This window comes from Monodelphis domestica, chromosome 1 (genome assembly GCF_027887165.1).
Source record: "Monodelphis domestica isolate mMonDom1 chromosome 1, mMonDom1.pri, whole genome shotgun sequence".
Taxonomy (NCBI): domain Eukaryota; kingdom Metazoa; phylum Chordata; class Mammalia; order Didelphimorphia; family Didelphidae; genus Monodelphis; species Monodelphis domestica.
In genome coordinates this window covers 529,354,118-529,376,760 of record NC_077227.1, presented here as the reverse complement: position 1 = coordinate 529,376,760, position 22,643 = coordinate 529,354,118, and positions in this window count along the sequence as shown.

The following is a 22,643-nucleotide window of genomic DNA, read 5'->3' as shown; positions in this document are numbered from 1 at the left end:
AATATCAAATATTCTTACTATTAGTAAGAAATCACAGTGCTAGTAATCATTTCATGTACAGAAACCAGTAACAGAACATTCTTCATTAATATCTATAGTAGCTATCATTCACTAATTTAAACTTTAGTATAGCAAACACTGAATTTTGTCAGATTGGAAAAGGTGATATATCATTTTAAAAATGTCTTTACCATTCATGTTCAATGCTATTACTAAGTGCTAATTGCTAAAAATAGTAAAACTTAACACTCCTAAAAATTGTGAGGTCAGTTTGGGATCTATTTACCCAAGTATGATTTTAGAAATCAAACCTAACCCCAGAAATAAAAGGCAAAATTGTGTAAATTTTGAGGCTTGCAGAAATACTTTAAGTGCAGAGAAATTAATCTTTAGATGTTAGAATAAAATAGGTTAAAAAGATGTCAGTGAATCTCTGTGAACTTCTTTCTGAAAAATGGGAAAATTTATTTTAACCTGGGAACAATGATTCAGTCTTAATAGAAAAAAGAAATACAGATATATTTTCTTAAACAGATTTCCTTTTTTGACATGGAAGTGATATTATGCTTCTTTTGTTAAATGCTTATGCAGGAAGGTAAGTGAAAACATGCTTTTCCCTCTTTGCTGACTTCCTTTCCATTCCCTTCTCCCCTTCTGGTCTCTTCCTGTCTTTTCCCTTTCTTCCTTTCATCACTTTGACCTGATGCTCCTTATCCTTCCACCAATTTCTCTCTTATTCCATTCTTTATTACTCCTTTGCTGCAACCTCCTCCTACTCTTTCACTTTACTTCCTACTCACAATGAGAAAGTCAGAGTGATGGCAGGTAAGAAAAGGAAAATTGTAAGCAATACCACCTGCCTGTTAAACACACATGTACTGAACTTAGCAAAATCTGTTCCTTATACTGGGAAAATGGTCTCCTGCATAACTTCTCTAATTTTTTCCTCTCCTCTCCTTTCTCCCTCCTTTCTCACTCCCTTTGTTCCTTCCTTCATTCCTTTGTTCATTGGTTCATTCCTTGCTTCCTTCCTTCCATTTTATTGAGAAAAAATATATTTTTTGTGTGGTAGACCAGTTCTATAGTAAATAATATGGGGTTAAAGGAAATTATGAGTACCATCCTGGTTATTGAGTTTAAAAAAATATATATGTTATCAAGAATCAGTAATAGCTCCCTAAAGACCTCTAGGATAAATTAATCAATAAGTCATTGAACATTTATTAATTATCTACTGTTTCAGACATTCTACAAAGACATAGTTCTAGTCTAAAGGTTATAATTTATTTAGGGGAGATATGTCTGTTTATATGTATAAACAAAATGGATGTATGATAATTTTTGAAGTAAAGCATTAGCAACTGAGAGGATCAGTATAAATTTCATGTAAAAGGTGATGAGACCTGAGTTTTGGAGAAAGACATGTCTTCTGAAAGAGGTGGACATCAAGAGAGATGGGATTCCATGTATGAGAGAAAGCCAATTCAAAGGCATGGAGTTGGGAAATAAAGGGCCATGTGTGAAGAATAGCAAGAAGACCATCTTGACTAGACCTTATAATGTATGAAGGGGAATAATACACAATAATATTGGAAGGTAGGGTTTGATGGGATTGGGAAGGACTTGGCAGAAGGTAGGATTTTTCCTGAGTCTTGAAGGAATCCAGAGAAGTTAGGAGGCGAAGAGGAGGAAGGAGAGAGGTCTAGGCATGAGATACAACCATTGAAAATGTCTAAAGTGTTGGGAGAGTGTAGGGGATGATGTGTCTTCAGCAAGGAACAGCAAGGAGACCAGCTGGAAGTGGTGAGATTATGGAGGATTTTTAGAATCAGGAGATTTTATATTTTAGGAGATTTTACATTTAGGGATTTAGGATATATATTCCCTAAGGTCTCTCCCCCTTTACATTTATGTAAATTGATTATTTCTAACTCAAATATTCTATAATTTAGAATAGAAGAAATAAATCTTTGTCATGAGCAAAATCAGCAGAAGTGAAAATAGTCCTAAAATCAAATAATTGCCCTAAAAATCACATATACCTCCTTTTATTCCACAGATTTGAGCTTCTTCTCATTAAAATTTAGCTGTGATCAGACAATAATTACCTTGTTTCTATGGTACTACAGGCACCAACAAAACTATGTCTTTGTACTTGTAATTGTGAGTGATACTTATAGTTTATAAAATATGGCTGTATGCAGTATAGCACTACTATTAAATTTGGAGGAATCATATGCCATATTTTCTTCTGCTGACAAGGCACTATTACCCTCTCATAATCCTGATAAATCCTTCTCCCATATCATTAGTGATGTTTTTGTGAAAGTCCATGTTTAAAAAGCAATTACATGAAAATTGAAGCTCTCCCCTTGTGCCTTTGCTCTAGAAACAAAAAAGACAATAAGCATCCATTCTATTAATTTCATTCTGCTGCTAAAAACCCAAAGAGCCATACTATGATCAATAAATATGATGTTTCAAAATCAAACCATCGTCCTATTATAAACTAATGAAAAATAGATTTAAGCAAGCTGAAGAATATGATTTTACTGAGGATTATAGGTTCATTAAAATTTGTATTTTCCATACCTTAATTATACATTTCAAATGCTAATAGTAATTACACCCACTTCAAAAGTCCATCTCCAAAATGATATTCTGGATTTGTAGATGGGATCCAAGTGGAATTTCTTCTACAAATAAAGTTGTTTAGGTTTTTCCACACGATGCAGTGGTAAGCAGGAGACATTTAGAGTAGAGTGTTTGGTTTTGAATCTTGGTCACGTCACTTAAAAGCTGTGTGACTATGTGAACATCACTTGCCTCATCTTAAATTAGAGCAATAATAAGACCTACCTTCCAGAATTTTTGTGAAGATAAAATCAGGCTATATATACACATACATCTATATATAAAGCCCTTGCAAATCTCAAAATGATACATAACTGCTTGCTATCATCCTCATCATTCTCTTTAAACTTGCTATTAATTGTCCCATTTTCATCACAACTTGAAAATAAAAATCAAAGGAATAACAATATCCAAAGTTTTACATTTTTTCTTATTTACCATTTTCTGAGTGACAGATATATCATGATAAAGTGGAGATTAAGTATGGATTAGGGATGCATTGTCACCATAGTCATAGTCTTATAGATCAGGCATGTAAGAATGGAAAGATCTCCGTCATTAAGAAATTTGAAATGTCAAAGGAGAGATAATATTTATTTCAGTGTCCCCTTTATCTTGGTAGAGAGGTAGTGGGGATAGGTACCATATATTGTCACTCATGGATGATAATTTATTTTGATTTGTTGGGCTGCAATTCTTTATGAAAAGTAGGGTTCTATGCTTTGTAGTGAATCAGGGCAATCATTACAAAGTGACAATGATATTAAATAAAGATTATTAAAATATTTATTAAGTATAAAGTTAACAACAAAACTAAAAAAGAATAGATAAAAAATAAACATATTGTCAACATATGTAAGTAATTGTAAAATTCCATTCCATATCAAGGATTAAATGTAGAAGCTCTTGCTAGGGAGATGATTCCAAATGCTCATTTATGCATTGGCATCTATCATGATCCTCCTCTATTCAGTTTCCCAATACTGTTTCTTCTTTAGACTGTGTCAATATGTCTTCTCTTGGTCTCACACCATAAATGATCTTTTCACTTTGAAGAAGCCAAAATTTCTGAATTTTGCTGGAAAAAATAGTTGTCTCTATCTTAGGACTTCTGAAAATAAATCATATATGTTAGTCCAGAGATGGTGACATTTTTCTCACTCAGTGAATAGCACAATACTCTGCACATAGATGATTTTTCATACATCCTTTGTTGAAGGGAAATGAGGCAATGTTCTATTTAGATGGTAAGTGATATGCTGAAACTTTGGCATGGCAGAGAACTCAGTCTCCTGAGGTAAATGTTTTATTCTGTGAAAACTATATATAGTTCTCTCTGGATCAGACCAATTCAATTAAATTTAGAAAGCATTTATTATGGCATCTATTAAAAACCAAATTCTATATTAGGTGCTAAGAGATAAAAGAGAAAATCAAGAAATATTAACAGCTGGTATTTATATTATTACTTTAACATTTATCAACTGCCTTAAAATATTTCATTTGATACTATTGTGTTCTAAAAATGATTGGTAGGATGATTTCAGAAAAAGCTGGAAATATCTACAAGAACTGAAGCATAGTGAAATAAGCAGAACCAGGAGAATATTGTACACAGTAGCAGAAGTATTGTATGATAATCAATTGGGAAAGACTTAGCTACTTCCATCAATACAATGATGTGGGACAATTCTAAAGGACTTATGACAAAGAATTCAGAGAAAAAACTTTTGGAGTTAGATGCTAATCAAAGTATACCATCTTCCACATTAGGTTATTTCTGGCTTTATTTTGGGGTTTTCAATTTATATGAGAATTCTCTTACAACAATAACCAATATGGAAGTATGTTTTCCCTGATATGACATGTATTACCCAGATGAAATTACTTACCAAATCTGAGAGGGGAGAAGGGAAAAAAGGGAGGGAGACAATTTTGATCTTATAATTTTGGAAAACATATGTTAAAAATTGTAATTACATGTAATTGGGAAAACAAAATATCTTTGAATAAAAGAAACATTTCATTCAGTCCTCACAAGATTCCTGGAAGGCAGATGCTATTATTATCTTCATTTTACAGATGAAGAAACTGACAAATAGAGGTAAAGTTTCTTGCCCAGAGTCACACAACTAGTAAGTTTCTGTGGCCAGATTTGAACTCAACTCTTCCTAACTCCAAGTCAAATATAGTCTATGTTACTATTGTCTCTTTGCCAAAGGTTAAAGGAGTGTCAGAAGTGGAGATTTCAACCCTTTGAATCTTTCATAGGACCTTATATAAAATGGCATTTTATTGGCTCCTGTTTGAATTGAGAATGATTGAAATAATATTAGCAGTTCTGGACCTTATTTGAAACTCTAAGATAGCTAGCCAAAATATAGTTGGGAAACATTTTTTTTCTTTATAAAGTAATTTTAAAACCATTGTTCCAAGCAACAGGATTCTATCTAGCCAAAATTATAGTGTAGGAATGTGTCTCATCCCAGTTGTCTATAGTTTCCTTTATCTGATGAAAGAATATTTCATAGGCATGGGAAAAAGAAATCCATTTTTTTTCTCCTGCTCCTCCTGTGAGACAATGTATTGCAGATGTTTATGTCCCTGGGGCTAAACAAGCTCAGGAGTCTTTCTATTTGAGAAGCTAGATTGTACTGTACCTTTATTAACTTAAATCTAGCACAAGCAGTAGCTAACTCAAGGAAAACACATGGGAATAGCTACTCCAGTCAGGTATCCCCTTTCCCTTTTGCTACCCTTGGCATTTTTCTATTTTTCTCTCCCTTTCTCTTTTTTCTATGGATAATTGTTGTTTACTAGGACCAAGTTCTCTCCTCAAATTTGGGTCTTTTCTTTTCATCTATTTAGTGCAAGGTCTGGTAGATTTTTAGTGTCTTTAATGACAGCCAAGCAGGGCTTGTAGTGGCATAGGAAAATGAATAAAACATTTATTAAACTTCTATTATGTACTGAACCCTGTGCTAAGCACTGGAGATACAAATAGAATAAGAAAGACTGTCTCTCCTCTCTAACTTATATTGCAGTGGTGGAGAAAACAGAAATAGGGTTGTGGTGATCAGGTCAGAGAAGGGAACTTTGTCTATAAGGGTGGGGAGAGGACCAAAGATGTGTAGTTGGCTTATCTAATACAAAACAATGGCAGTGTTGATTTGTTCATGGATAATGGTTCCAGAATTGGAGGGAGGTGGTAGATCAGCAAAGGTGGCAGTAAAGTAGTTGAGGATGCTATAGAGAAGATGGCAAGAGAGTACAGAATGAAAAGAGGTATAGATATTAGAGCTTCTCCAAGAGAGGCAATTACCAATGAGACAGCTGGGCTCCATGTGGAACTTCCTCCAAGATATGGTTTCTGGTCTATTTGTCTGGGAGTTAGTAGGCTATGTGGAAGAGATGGGTGAGGATAAATTCCTTCCAGAGCTGCTTCTTCATTACTCTCCCTCCTTAAAAAAAGCTAGTCTTATTCTTGGCTCCAAGATACAATAGAATGAGTGCTGCTTTTGGTGTCTGAGTAGCTGACTTTGAATTCTACCTCTACAATTTACAACCCATGAGATGTTAGAAAAGACACTTTATCTCTGTATCTCTCAATGTTCTTAGCTCTAAAACCAGTATGGTTTTCCTGGATATTCTCTAAGGTCCTTGCTTGCTCTCTGATTCTGTTTTATATTCTCCCCTGTTCCTCTATATTTAGGAAGTTGTAAATACATCTTCATTACCCAAAGGTTCATGTTTACTACCTTATGATTATTGATTTTATGGATTCCAAGTAAATAAGAGCTGGGGTTTATGCCTGCATGTACATGTGCGCATGTGTTGGAAATAACCTTGGAGTTGAAATTAGAAGACATTAATTTACATCCTAGCACTACTCCGTATTATTACCTAGATAGAGGTAGTAGTATGCTTATTCTTGGGTAGGTTACTTCCTCCCTCCCTGAACCTGTTTCTTCATATGAAAAATAAAGGAGCTTGAGAAGATAATTTCTAACTTCTCCTCCTATTCTGTCCTATGGTCCTTAGGGAAAGTCTAATGAAAGGTAGTCCCACAGCTTCCTATCTAAGCTACAGAGAGAGTTGATAGCTTCAGAGGCAGAAGAGAGCTTAAATTCACTTGTTCCAATCCTTCAACTTTCATATGAGAAAATTGGGATGCAGATAGTTGCCCAAGAAGGGTGGTAACTTGAATTCATATTCTATAACTCTGAATTCAGGGTTCTTTCCACCATCCCATGCTATTTTTGCCACCTCCAGTAGAAACTTTCCCTTTTACCTCCATAGAAATACTTGCATTCAGTGGTTCATTTTTTAAAGCTCTAGTCATGCTCCAGTGATCTATGGGTTAAATAATAATAACTAGGACTATAGAAGTTGCAAAATACTCTCTGAATATTTAATTTTATCCTCACAACAAGCCTGTGAAGTAGTTACTACTTAATTATCCTCATTTTGCAAATAAGGAAACTGAAGCTTACAAAGGAGGAATGATTTTCCTATAGTCTTAGTACATGTCTTGGGTTGTATTTAAATTAAGGTCTTCTTGACTCTAGGTGTGGGGATCTATCCATTGCCTATTTAGCTTCCATAAATAGGCTTTTATGGACTAGCCTGGGGACTGGGCTGACACTTATGGTGCTAATTCCATTGGGGGGGGGAGGGGGAAGCTTTTCAAGTTCTAGAGAACTGATATCAATGAACTCTTGGAATACATCCTATTCATAAGTTGGGGACAGTTCGTACATTTCATTTATCAGGCAGCTGAGAGGAACAACTGAATCATCCACTTGCTGAGTCATTTTCCAGCTGCTGAACAGTTCTACAAGGTTATTTAATTTTATCCTCCCCCTAGAGCATGAATATAGAGGTCCTTTGACCCAACTGAGTCACCCTATTCTTTATTTCTGGCACTCTCATATCCCCAGTAACCTTTTCCTTTATCATAAGCATGGGTATGACACAACCCAATTCTTTGAAGTAGATAAAGCAATCGCCCTTCATTTCACTTGTCGTTTCACCACCATATCAAACTTTCAAGAGGGAATTTATCTTTTCAATTCATTCAGATGAAAGATGAATGAAACACTTGTCTGATTTCTGTAGTTCTTAGAGGTCTCTTCTCCCTTGAAATTACTTCATATATATTTTGTATTTATGTCTATGAATAACTTGGTTCCTTCAAGTGGAATGTAAGCTCTTTAGGGGCAGGGATAATTTAATTTTTTTGAGGAAGAAGTAATCTTTGTCTTCAATCCCTAGAAGAGTGCTTGAAACACAGCAGGAGCTTGATTGTGATTGTTAAGTTTAATTTAGTTGACTAAAGGAATTTAGTTGATTGCATTGCTCCTGAAGCAAGAGGGCACTCTGGGAAAGTATCTTAGTAACAAAGGTAGGTGACCAACTTTGAATACTGGTCTCCATACTTACTGACAATGTGATGCTTAGGAAATTTTTAACCTCTTTGATCTGCTTCCTCGCCTTTAAAAAAGGAATGATAATTCATTATTATCTGCTTTATAGGAATGTTGTAAGGAAACTGATTGAAAAAATTGAATTTCTATTTAAAGTCAGACATTATTATTACTCATTCTAAGAGAAATTACATTTTAATAGAAGAAAGGTTGGGAAAAGGAAGTGCTTAACCCAAAGTAACGAATCACTTCTGATAAAATTTTAGGTATAGTACCATGTCATTGGGGTAGGGGAGACATTCTGGGGAAAAGAATCCCATCTAAGTGACCACTTATTTCACTAAAATTTTAGTCTGGCGCTGACCAAAGTAGGATTCATTTGTGCCTCAGAATGGATCAATGGGTGGCCATACTGGAACCTAGCAATTCTACTGCTCTTCATATAATGGGAGTTGAGTGCCAAGTTGAGGCTTTGACCATTAACTATGTAGTATGTCATGAGATTCCTAAGCAATTATGCTCCATAATGAATTCAACATCCTTCACCTTTATTCCTATTTTGATTGTGGAGTATTTGGTAGCATCCATACCTAATAGTCAGTTTTCATTTTTGGTCATAAAGCCATGGAATTGCAAAATCTCAGAGTTGTGTGAACTCAAAGACTGTTTAGACCTGAGGTTATTTATCTAACATTCACGAATTTGTTTTAAAAAGTATTTAGATAACTATATTTTGATATAATTTATTTCCTTTCTTATTCTATGTATTTTAAGCATTTAAAGATATTATTTTGAAAAAGTATCGATAGCTTATGCCAGGTTACCAAAGGGGTTCATGACACACAAAAGGTGAAGAACTCCTGTTAATAGTCCAATTTATGTGTAAGTAAGAATTCTTTCTTCAACCTCCCAGGATTAAATCTAGTCCAAGCAGTGCCTTACTCAAAGAAGATATTTGGGAATAGCTCCCTTTCCCCATTACTGCCCTTAGACTTTTTCTTTTTCTCTCCTCTCTACCCTTCTTTTTTGACCATGGATACTTGCTGATTCCTGGGACCATGTCATCTTCCCCTATTTAGGTTTTTTTCTTCTCTTTATAGCAAGGTTCAAGATAGCATTTTTATGTCCTTAATAACAGGCAAGAAGGACTTCTTGAGGTATCAGAGAATGACTGAATGAATAAATAAGCATTTATTAATCACCTATTATGTGTTGATCCCTGCACTGGAGATACAAATATAATAGAAAAGATGGTCTCTTCCTTCAAATTACATTGGTGAGATAACACACAGGAGAGTTTCCACCTTTTGTTTGAAGATTTCCAGAGATAGTTGAATCCTCTCTCTCTCAAAGAAGTCCATTTCATTTACAAATACTTGTATTAGGAAATATTTTCTTATTTTCCCAATGCTCTTAGTTCTCCCTTCCCAGATGAAATAGAAAAACATTCCATTCTACCTTCCTCATGCTAGTCCTTCAAATACAAGAACATACATTTTCCTTCAAATTACTTTTTCAATAGATGAAATGATATATTAATTGGCACAGATAATTACAATTACATTCTTTTAAAATGATGTATTGATTTATTTTCATATCATGGACATTTCCTACTTTCTTTGTGTTAAAGAAAGAAAAACAGTGAAAAAACATAATAAACAGAAAGTTTGTCTTACAATACATATAATATTCTGTCCTGATAGTCCTCCACTCTTCTGTCATAACAAATGTGGTATATATCTTCATCTCTTCTCTAGTATCTTCACTGGTTTTTCTGTTACTTAGAATTCAAATTAAGTATCTCTGATAGGCCCTCTACATGTCCCAAATGTCTGTGCTCATCTAGTGCTGGAGATGAGTTTGAATATAGTGATCTTTCTGATCAATTGCCTTTTAGGGACCTCGCTGGAACTGGATCACCAGTAGGCTGATATGCAGTTTGATTTCACTATTCTGAACTGTTTTATCCATAGGCCTAGGGACATGTCTTGTGCCTTCAGCCAATTCCCAAATCACGAGAACCTAGATCTAGAGTAAGAAGGAAATCTGAAGTCCATCTAGTCCAAAATTTCATTTTACAGATTAATTGGACCTAGCTTCAGTGTCTTGCTACAGAAGAACCAAGGGACAGGGTTTGAACTCGGGTCTCACAAGGCCAAGTTTCAGTTAGTAAGTTCAATCTTTTTTCCACTACATCATACTGCCTTCCCCAATATTTTCTGTATAGAATCAGCTGTCTTGAGGAAAGCATTTTTTTCTTGTTATACTGATTAAAGATCTGTGTGCTCATAGTTTTAGACTTTTGATTGATTGGTTGATTGATTCTTTCAGAGCTTCCTGGGACTTCCATGATTATATTAATTGGGATGGGAGTGGAAACACTTACCTCTTATTTGGATACAGAGCTTGGATACCCTGGAAAGCAAATGTAGATAAGTAAATAGAGAAGATGTTTATTCCTATGTGCCTAACATCTCCACATCAGCGGCCATGGAAAGAACTTGTTCACCAAGAGGAAAAGAATCCTGAAAGCATTAGAATGGACTAATTGGAGAAGCTGTGAGATCTCCTTCCCCTTGGGAGGTTTAATGATAGGAGAGAGGGGACAGTGAGGTGGCTTAGATGATAGAAAGGCAGGCCTGGACACCAGAGGTCTCTGGTTCAAATATGGCCTCAGATACTTCTTAGCTGTGTAAACCTGGCAGTAACTTAACCTCTCCTGGTCTTTTGTCTTATAACCCCAAAGTGTTCATTGTAAGGCAGAAGATAGGTTTTCTTTTTGAATAGAAGAGACTTTTTTGACAAGAAGAGTTGAGATGCAGTGCTAACTAGAAGCAGATGACTTCTGGAATCCTTTCTAATTTCTTGATGCTCCAGCTATAGGGCCTAACCATTTAAATGCCATTATGGAAAAGGCTTTTTGTCTTTTGCTTTTTGCATTAAGAATAAATTTGGCTTGTCAGAGGGTATTGGATTTTCTAACTAGTTGATTTATTTAGGGATCTATGAATATTTCAGAATGCAATCAATTGCATGTTTTATAAACTATAAACCATTTTTATTGCCTAATTTATTGAACTAAATCAAAGTAACTTGCTAGCTAACTAGAAAAATACTCATAGCAGAACCAAGACACTAGGGCTTCTTGTTGCTGAAAAGCAAAATGCATTGGTAAAATTCTATGATAATCATTATATCTCCAAAATGGGAAAATTATTTGGGGTGGTTGAAAAGAAGAATGCATAAAAGCAGCTTCTCTGTAAGCCTAAGGGCAGACAGCCTGCCAACTTTTCTATGGCTTTTCCTACCTTTCAGATAGGTGCAGAAAGCATACTGCTCTTGTTAAAGAAATACTTTCAGATCTCCTTCTAGCTTAGCTGCTGTTTTTGTCCAGAGGTGTCAAAAGACTCAAAGGTCATCTGTTTCTAAGCTTCCCTTTTCTCTGTGTGTACAGCTGTTTCTATTGGACTTGGAGGCACTGCTGCAGGGGTGCTCCTTGGCCAATCTGGAGAGAGAATCACAATTCTCGGGCCATCTCCCACTGAGTCTTTTCAGATCCCCAGGGTGTTAACACTCAGAGTGTTTTCATTATGTTATGATATAGCTAAAGTAGAGACTGGACCTTGAGGTGGCTGGGCTATGCATTATATCCACTTGTATCTACACAGGTATCAAAGTCTATCACTTTCCTGTTTGTCTGAAGGTAATAATAACCATTATAATGATTCTCAAAGGAAAATTCAATGTAAGCATTTACTTTTTTCCTCTTTTGTCTTTCTGGTGAGTGGATAGAATATTGAGAAAAAAAAAACCCTAAATATAATCTTTGGTTTCATGTAGGTGTTTTTCAGTGAACACTCACTAGTTTTAGGTTACTCACTGAAAATTCTAAGACTTAATTTTGACAAGATCATAGAATTGATGAGATTAGGCCTGGGAAATTTAACAGCAGAGGGAGAATGGACAGAATAGTAAAGGAGAAAAAGTAATGGATAATGGAGTTCTAGCATACTTCAGGACTCAATTTAGGGATTCCCATTTAGGACAATCTTTTCTTTCTTCTCCTTCCTTCCTTCCTTCCTTCCTTCCTTCCTTCCTTCCTTCCTTCCTTCCTTCCTTCCTTCCTTCCTTCTCCTCTTTCTTTTCCTCTCCTTTGTCTTCCATTTTTCTTCTCTATCCTCTTTGCTTTTCTTTCACTTAACAAACATTTATTTTGTTTCCCTCACAACTCTCCCTATCCTACTGGAAAACTAAAACTCTTGTCACAAATATGCATTGTTCCACTGGTTATTTTATTTTTTGAAGCTTGCACTTACATGGTGTTAAATATATGTACATGTGTATCTATCTATATGTATGTATGTTTGTGTATATCTTATTTGGTCCAGATAAGAGCCCTGCTTTGTAGATGCTCTGATTATTCATTTTTTTGCAAATAATGAAACTGTTTGAGATAGGTTAAATGACTTTCTATGTAAGAGATAAGATTTGAATTCAGTTCCTCCTATCTCCAATTTAGTCTCTACCATATCATTTAAATATCTCTAATAATAACTGGAATTTTATATCATTTTTCATTTTCCACAGCACTTTACAAATATCATATTTTATCCTCCACAATAACGTAGGGGCTAGGTATTAATATTACTCTCATTTTATAGATAAGGAAACTGAGGAAAACAGAGAGTAAGTGACTTCTAACATCAGAAAGATAGTAAACATATGATACTGGATTCAAATTCATGTTTTCCTGACTACAAATCCAATGTCTTGGCCATAATGTCACCATATTATCTATTAATTTAATTGTCCCTTCTTAGGTTATCATGTATCAATCTATTTGCAGCTCATATACTCCAAGTAGAATATAAATTCTTTTAAGTTAATGATTGTTTTTATTTATTTGTTTTGACTTCATAAGCCTACTTCCTAGCATAGAGCCTTGAACATATTAGCTACTCATTAAATGCATGATGGATTAGACAGTCCTGGACTTGGGTATGGGTCTTAGATCCATTGCTAATAAGGAATGGGCAAATCACTTTTAAGGCATTAATAGGTGTTACAAGTAAGTGGGACTAGTCCTTGTCCTCCTGCAACTTCTTGGTAAAACACAGTAAAGATTAGTAATGAATGAAGAGTGTTTTGGTCTAGGCTATCACAGGGACTGTGAGGATTCACAGAGTCATAGGTTGTCATGACAGTTCTCAAAGCTATGATAATTTGCATGTAATTATTATTCTCAGACCAAAAAAATGAAAAAAAATGGTTAGAGGAGTGATGAGTGAGGATAATGTCCATGGCAACAGAGTAATTAGTATGATTCATTTCCTGAATAGACTCTACTGTTTTGGTGGATAGCTAGATGCAACATGAAGCATGATTTGGGGGCTTACCAGATTGATTGTGGACTGATATAAATTTTCACTAATATTCATAGGTTGAGATACTCATCCCTTAGACAAGACCCCAAACATGAAAATATTAATTCTTCCTAGATGAATGAGTGGGGAACATTGTCACTGGAGGTCTAGAACTATAGTCTGGAAGGACATTTATGATCATCCAGGATGAGGAGATGAGGGCTAGTGGTAGTAAGAATAGAAAAGACAAAAGCAACTGTGAAGGAATGAACTCAATCTGGGGACAAATTCAGTCTAAATACATGGAAAAAACTGTAAAATAAAACTCATTGACTTTGAACTTTATTCTCACACACATCAAGAAACTGTATTCTGGCAATAATATCCTTGAACAGATACAGAATCAAACTTGTTGCCACTCACACTGCTGGGGCAGAGACTTCTTCATATTTCTACACCCTTGTATATTGGCAAATATCAAGTGAAAAAACATGATAAGAATCACCAATTATTTGCAGATTAAATAGAAATTGTTTTGGATTCAGTTCAAAGACCAATTACTTAGTGTTTAGCATATACAATATAGGATACTGGGTACTTGTGATATTAAGAGACAAGAAGTAAGACAGTTCCTGACCTCAAGGAGCTTGAATTCTTCTTCCACAAAATTCAGATACATGCTTATGATGCAATTCTTCAGTGCCATATTTAAATCTAATTGACCCTAAATGTAGTATGTACTTTCATTGTAGAAAATGGGATAGGATAACCCCTTTAAAAGTATTAAACTAAAGAGAAATGAGTTTAAGGGGGAGAGCTGTTAGGGTTAGCAAAGGAGTCTATACTTTAAAAAAACTTATATTAATTTTATGTAGTGGCAAACTTCAATTTATTCAGTAGTGGATTTCAATTATGTTTCTAATTTGGAATGTTGCCCTCGAGTAGATCTCAAATTAGAGTGCCAAGTGCTGAGGAATGCCAAAACAATGATATTGCAATTAGAGACTCTTCTGAGATATTCGGTTTACTCTTTGGGAAGTTTACAAATTTTTTCTTATCAACTGTTAAGTAATTATGAGTAACATTCAAAGAATCATAGACTCATAAAACGTGTGAGTAGGGGAAAAAAAAAAAAACATTAGCAACCATCTATCCCATCTAGCCTCTCTGAAAGTAATACTTTAGATGATACCTTAGAAGATCATTCAGCCTCTCTGTGAAGACTGTTAAGGCAGGGGAACCAACAATCTCTTGAGGTAGTTCTTTATGCTTTTGAACACATCTATTAAAAGATTTTAAAAATTATTTCTTTCTCCCATACCAGACCTCAATTCACTCCTTTTCAATCTCTATCCATTACTCCTGACATGCAGTTAGACTCAACAACATTTTCTTTCAGATACTTAATCTTTCCTTTTATAATTATCACTACTGATCACCTCCTTCTAGGTACTCTCTCCTCACTATGATTCTTTTTTGTCATTGTTGTCAACTGGTTCCTGTCTTTTCTGCTACTTTTTAGTTCCCTTTGTAAGTTTTCATCCATGCCATACACACTTATCGTCATTGTCTCCAAAAAATTGTCTCCATTGTCCTAGGCATTCTTCTCTTTTCCCTCTTGCATCTTTCTTGGAAGTCTAATCAACTTGTAAGACTTAAATTACAATTTCTATACTGAATATTCCCAGATCTACATTTCCAGCCTAAATCTATCTCTTGATTTTCATATTGTCAGTTGTCATATGGATGTCTTGAATTGGATGTTTTAAAAAGCTTTTCATACTCAATAGGTGAGCATGTTGAAAAGAAAAAAAAAATCTTTCTCCTAAAACCTTCCCTTATCAGCAACTTTCTTATTACTATTGAGAGTAATTGGTGGTGTAGTACTTTTGGGGGCTTTTCATTTACCTAACCATGAAACTTAGGTATTATATACATATAACTTGCCATACATGTCTAATTTATTGTCAAATTTTGCTATTTTTACCTTCACACAATCACACAATCTCTCTGTCTGCCTTCTTTTTATTCATTTATAGTGTCTCAAGTTTTGATCAAGATGTTCTGACCTTTCACTACACTAGCACATTAATATAACTGGTCTTTCTTCCGCTATTTTCTCTCCACTTAAATTCATTCTTTATTTACTCTTCACTAGTACACTTGCCCTGATGTGAGGTGAATAAAGTCTTTACCAAGGTGGTTGTAGTGTCAGAGAAGAGAAATGTAAGAGATGTTATAAAGGTAGAAATGACAAGTCTTGGTAAATTATTGGTCATGGGGAGTGAAAGATTTAGGAGTTGAGGATGACACATAGGCTAATAGCTTGGGTGACTGGGCAGATAATATCCTTGACAGAATTATGGAAGTTTAGGAAGAGTGCATGTTTTTTGGGGAAAGAAAATTAGTTTAGTTTAGAACATTATGAACTTAAAGGTATCTATGCAACATCAAGTTCAATATTTTCAGTAGGCAACTGATGATGTAAGATTAAATGTCTAGAGGAGGGAGGTTAGGGCTAGGCAAGCATGCCTAAGAATAATCTGAAAAGAGATGATAATTGAAACCAGGGGAGCTAATAGGATTACCAAGTGAAATAGATAATTTTTCCAAAGTGTAGGTTTGATCATATCATCTCCTTAGTTTCTTGTTACCTCCAGGATCATATATAAACTCTTTTGTTAGCATTTAAAGCATTTCATAGTCTGACCTCTTTCTATGTTTCTAATGTTTTTTGCTCCCTCCAGGACCCTGGTATTCTTGTACTTCCATGAATGAATCATCCCATCTCCATTCTTTGCATTTTCATTAGCTGCCCCCTGTGCCAGGAATGCTTTACTCCAGGGAATACTTTATCTCATCACCTCTATCTCTTAATTTCCCTGATTCTTTCAAGAATTCTCAAATCCTAACCCATTTTTAAAAGTCTTTCCTGGTGCCCTCAGTTGCTAATTCCTTCCCCCTCATTGTACCTTCTGTCTACTCTGTATATATTTTACAAGTATCAAGTTATTTTCTTGTTATTTTCCACATTGTAATGTAACCTCCTTGAATGTGAGGACAATGTTTTTTTTTTTTCCAGTCTAAGTGTTCCAGGGCTTGGTATATGATATATTCTTAATACTTGTTTACTAAACATTATCCAGATGATTTCCACTTTTTCTCCTACTTGTCCTCTTTCTCATTTTAATGTTCCTTCCTTGCTATGGAATCACAGAATTTCATAGTTAGAGGACACCTCAGTTGTTATCTAGTTCATCACACACATTTACAGAATACCTGGCAGTTGGTCTCCAGCCTTTATTGATGTAGAAGGACTTGAGGTGGAAGACAATTTTACTTTTGGGTAGTTCTATCTAATGGGAAGTCTTTCCTTACAGGAAAACTAAATTTGTTTCAGCACTTTCTGCCCTTCACAGATTTTCTTCCCTTTGGGGTGAAGTAGTACAAATCTAATCCCTCTTCTATGAGGAGGGTTCAAATATTTGAAGAGAGCTCTTATATTCCCTTTATTTTTTTCTCTTCTAATTCAAGTAACCTTAATATCATCAACCAGCCTTCATTGCAGACTCTGTACCATATATATATATATATATATATATTTTTTTTTTTTACCATCTTTTGGATGCCTTATTAATGGCTTTTCTTAGTAGGGTCACTCAGAAAAAAATACAATAATCACACTGTGGCCTTATCAAGGTGGAATACAAACTTAACTATAACTATATGAGGGCACTGTAACATCCTAATTTCTGGATTCCTTGCTTTTCATTATAGTTAAGATTCTTCAGGTTTCTTGGTTGCAGTACCACATTGTTGAGTCATCTTAATTATTTGGTCCTCTAAAACTCCCAGATTTTTTTTTCATATGAATTGCTGTTTAGTCTTATGTGCTCCAAATTTCAGTTGTGAGAACCCTCTTTTTAAAAAAAAAATGTTCTTTATCCTTATCTCTTTACATTTCATTATGGTGGGCATTGTAGTACATGTCAATATGTCTTGACCTGAGATGTTCTAAGATGTAGTGGGCTAAACTGATTGGCTGTCCACACTAAGTTTGATACAAAGACAGGGAGATCTTTGGGGAAGGAGGGCTATATATGTGCCAAAGCTAATAGGAAGGTTTATGCATATACCTATTACATACATGACATACTCAATCACTGTGCTCCATTTGCAAATGTAAATATATGTATGCATATTCATAAATTTTTGTTAAATATCAAAATTAAATGTGTGTGTCTACATATGTGTCTACACATACATCACACATATTTTGATGGATGAATTTTTATACACCCATATCAGTTCCTTCAAGCTATTCAGAAATTTTTAATACCATATTGATTCCAGACTTAATGTAGACATTTGATTGGTGTAGTCCATTGCATCTCAGAATTTCAGAGCTCAAGAGATCCACCAGTCTCAATTTCTCTGTGACTTAGAAATATAGGTGCAGATTTTCATTAAAATTAGGTAGTGCAGTGGACAGACAGGATGACCTGAATTCAAATTTATCCTTAAACACTTGCCAGCTGTTTTACCCTGGAAAATTCACTTATTCTCTCTTTCTCACTTTTTTCAACCATAAAATAAGGTTGATAATACTATTTACCTTATAAGGGTTGTTCTGAGGATCAAATGAAATGATATTTGTAAAGTGTTTTGCAAAGTACCTAGTACACAGTAGATTTTAATAAATTTTTATTTCCTTTCTTTCTTTTCTCTGTGTGCAGGAAGAGCTCTCAAGAGCTCTATTCCTTTTGGACTGACCTTGGTATATAATTATAGAGTACAGGATCATAGGATTGTACATCTAGACCTTTGGGGGTGAGAGGAGTCTTCTAATTTAATACCTTCTTTATAGATAAAGAAACTGAAGACCAGTGAAGTTAAGTGCATTGCCAAGAGTCACACACTTAGTAAACATAGCAGATAGGATTTGAACCCAGTGCCTCTGACTCCCAGGCCAGTGTTAATCTCATTGTGACTGTTCTGCCTTTGAACCCATTGAAATCTACAATCATAAATTCTAGAATACTTCTCAGATTATTCTGAGTTTTACTTCTTTCTATGAAAAACATAAATAGTGCCTCACATACCCCACTTTGACAAGATTCTCATGATTTCTACCCAGGACTACCATGTACCTCTTTTTTCCACATTGCTCTTTATTCCTCAGATATGTTTTGCTCTTCTGACTCTCCTACCTTTAATTCTTTCTAGTGACTGAAACAAAACTAGTGTCTGAGGACTTCCATTCCCCTCTCATCTTGATCCCTTTTGTACCTGTCACCCAACTAATTATAATTGTCAGTGTTTTCTTGGTTTCTCACAGCTAGGTGGCTCAGTGGATAAAACATTGAAGACTGGAGTCAGGAAGACTTGAGTTCAAAACTAGCCTCAGATATTTCCTAGCTGTGTGACTCCAGGTAAGTCACTTAACATCTTTTGGCTTTAATACACTGGAGAAGGGAAAACAAACTACTCCAGTGTCTTTGCCAAGAAATTGAAAGGGGGAGAAATTTAAGGGGTTATTATAAATGGTTGGACTGGATTATTTAAGAATAGGGTCACCAGGAATTTAATTAATTCCAAAGAGATTTATTTATAACAATTTATTTATAAAATATAGAAAAAGTGAAAGTAATAAACTGAGAGAGAGGATAGGGTAAGATATCTAGGCTACACACTAAGCATTTTGCTATGGCCTAACTCAACCCAGGCAGCACTTTTTAGTCCTTAGCTGGAGGAGCTTCGAGCAAGGACCTGGGGATGCAAGAAGCCTCTCTCAAGAGGGTAGGTCTCTCCTGAGGCTACTCCCTTCACAAAATCCAGGAAAGGAGTCAGCCTTTCACTCACCATGTTTCAGTTCAAAGGAAGAGATTTAAGAATAGTCTCACAAGTCCAAGGCATCAGATCCAGTAAGAAGATTCTTCATCAGCTCCCAACTCTAATTCCGAACTCCAGAAGAACTCCCCACAGGAACTTGTAACTTCTTTTTAAAGACACTTTCTTTTGCATCACTTCCTGTGCCTTCCTCCACTTTAAGGTCCACAAATTACAGCTCAAGCTTTGCTTAGGACTGCCCAGAGGTGCACACATAGGTCACAGACTTCCCCCACTTAAAGAATGAGTGGAATGTGTACACTTTTGGTGATTAAGTCTAAAAATGGGCAGGGGAGTTAATTTAATCTTCACAATCAGGGAAGAGTAATTTCATTTTCACAATCAGGGGAGAGTTAATTTAATCTTCACAAAACCCCTATGAGAAAGAGTCAGAAATGACTGAATAACAATCACCATTTATTCCCGTATGACTCATTAGAAGAGGGTTATAGTCATTATTTTTGGCAACTCTTGGAATGTTCTCTATCACATTATATGTCTGTATAAACAGATATGTTCACACCCACACAGGTTCATACATAAGCCATAAGCACACATATCTATGTGTACATACATGTGTACATATGTGTGCACATATGAAATAAAATAATATACCTTTCAGTTGTCAGGGACAGAAATAGTTGCCTCATTTCCCTTCAAAGGGCACTCATAGAATGGCTTCTTATCAATTAATTTGGAGAATCTCTTTCTACAGAAATAGGTCATTAGGGATGGAGAAGTCTCAAATCTATCATATTATCCGGATATGTTGTTGACCTTCTCTTTGTCTTTTATCTCATTTCCCAAAAATGTAATATGGTGACATGAGGATTTCCCTATTCTGTATTCCATCTATTTTTCTTCTTGGTTTCTTTCTTAAAGCATATCTTTCATTCTTTGCAGGAACACTTAATTCTTAGGAAAACTTGGGGAGTCAACATGTGCTCCTCTAGCTCATGCTGTTTGATTTCTTGAATTGTTTGCTGGTGGTTTCTGAGAAGCTGACAAAAATAAAATCACTAACAAGACAGCATGATCTAGTGGCAAAAATACTAGCTTGGGAGCCAAGTTGCTACTAAGCTGTACATATGTATAGTCTTTGAAAACAGGATGCAATATAGTACATAACTTTAAATTGTGCATATTTTCAAGTAAACCATGTGGGCCCTAAGGAAATGGTGAAATGTGCAGTCTTTGTCTTCAAAGCCCCTGGATTCTCTTTTTCCTACCCATTTCCCTTTGAATGGAATCCTTCTCTTTTCCAGTACTGAGTGACTTCCAGCTCTCTAGCTCCCTTCCTTGTTCTCAAATTGGTGAATAGGCACATAGCAATTTATATTTTATTATATAGTCAGTAATCCAGATATATTGGCTTTTAAAGGCTTATAAGCATTTAAATCATTTTATATATAAATGAATGAAGTACCTGTGAGTCAGAAGGCAGGGAACAGCTCATTTAGTTTTCGTGGTAGCCATTTGTGGAGTAATGTGAACATTTTAATTTCAATAAATTTAATTTCAATGAATCAATCAGCATACCCTTTAAAAGTGAGGTGTTGGTTATTAAATCTTAATGAAGTAGTTATTTGATGAAGAATGAACTTTTCCTTTGTATAGAAGTGTTGATTTTCTCTTTTGGCTGAAAATAATATACACATTGTATGATAGGCAATGGTTTTCTTTGTAAGCTGTTATTGCAATAATTAATTAAAATGGGAGCTCAGCTGAAAGAAACTCAGGAAAAGATTTGTTCTTATCATCACAGGCCCAAATGGTCTAAAATTTGGCTCTCTTTAAAACAATTTAACAGATTAGTGTATATTTAGAGTCTGTTCCTAGTTCAAAAAATGACCCTCATCTTTAAGGTCCTTATTGACTGAGTACCTGACAAATTGATGGACAAGCTCTACTCCAACATGTTCTTTTACTTTCCTAATAATATGCTATTTCCAATGCTAACTTGGAGGTTGTTAAATAATAAGTTTAAGACTCTTAAAGTGTGCTGTAAAATCATGTTCTCATCATGCCAAATTTGGTAATTATAAAGAGAGAAGTCACTTAACTCACAGATTGCTTTACCTACACTATCCTAAGCTAGTGAATCTGTTGAATTGCACAGAGCCCTAGAAATATGACAGTAGAGTCATAAAAAGGAGTGATGTATATGCTGTGAAGAGACAATTGCAAGTTTTGGATGAGTTGTCTCTAAAGCTCAGGGTCTAAAACAAAACTCACTCTCTTCTGCTTAATTCTCTCCTCTTCCAACTTCCCTATTAGTGTTGAGGGCACCAGCACCTTTCCAGTCGCCCAGGCACCATATCCTTATTTGAATTCACTTCAAATACCCAATCTTTTGCCCCCTTATCTTTTTTACTTTTATAATATCTTTTATATATTTTCTTCTTTCCACTCATACAGCTGCTACTTTGGTGCAGGCTATCATTACTTCACTTCATGCTTAGAGCAGGAGCCTTTTTTTTTTGTCTCAAGCTTCTCCCTATTTCAGTTCATACTTCATTCACTTGACAAAGTAATTTTCCCAAAATGCCATCCTTATCATGTTAGGCCTTCCCTCATTAAAATCTAATGCCTCTGTATTACTCCAGGATCAAATAGAAAAGACTTTATTTGGCTATTAAAGCTCTTCAACCAGCTGACCCCTTCCTACCACCCAGTCTTCTTACATGTTTCTTCATAACACACTTAAGTCCTTGTTGTTTCTCACACATGGCATTCCATCTCCTGATTCAGTGACTTTTCATTGGTTGTTGCCTATGCCTGGGATACGCTTCCTCTTCACCTCTACTTTCTTGCTTCCATCAATATTCTACAGAGATTCCACATTTTGCAGGAAGTTTTCTTGGTCTCCCTCTGTTAGTGCCATAAGCTTAAAGTTACCTTCCATCTACTCTGTATATATCTTGAATTATGCAAATTTTTATATTTCATTTATTTATTTATTTATTTATTTATTTATTTGTTTGTTTGTTTGTTTGTTTGTTTGTTTGTTTGTTTGTTTATTTATTTATTTATTTATTTATTTATTTATTCTAATCTCCATTTGAATATGAGCTCCCTGTTCTTTGCCTGAGACATAATAAGCAATTAATAGCTTTTTTCTTGACCGAAATATTTAGCTATACAAAGCTTTTACTCTGCATAGAACATATAAAATAAACAATAAATAATAGAATACTTATTCTTATGTGTAGCCTCTCCTATATCCAAGGGAAGGTTTTATGGTGTTTCAAGGTCAGAGAAGAAAGGAGAATGGCAGCATATTCTTTTTGCTCACAAACAAATTTGAATCTACTCCCTTTTGGACAATATT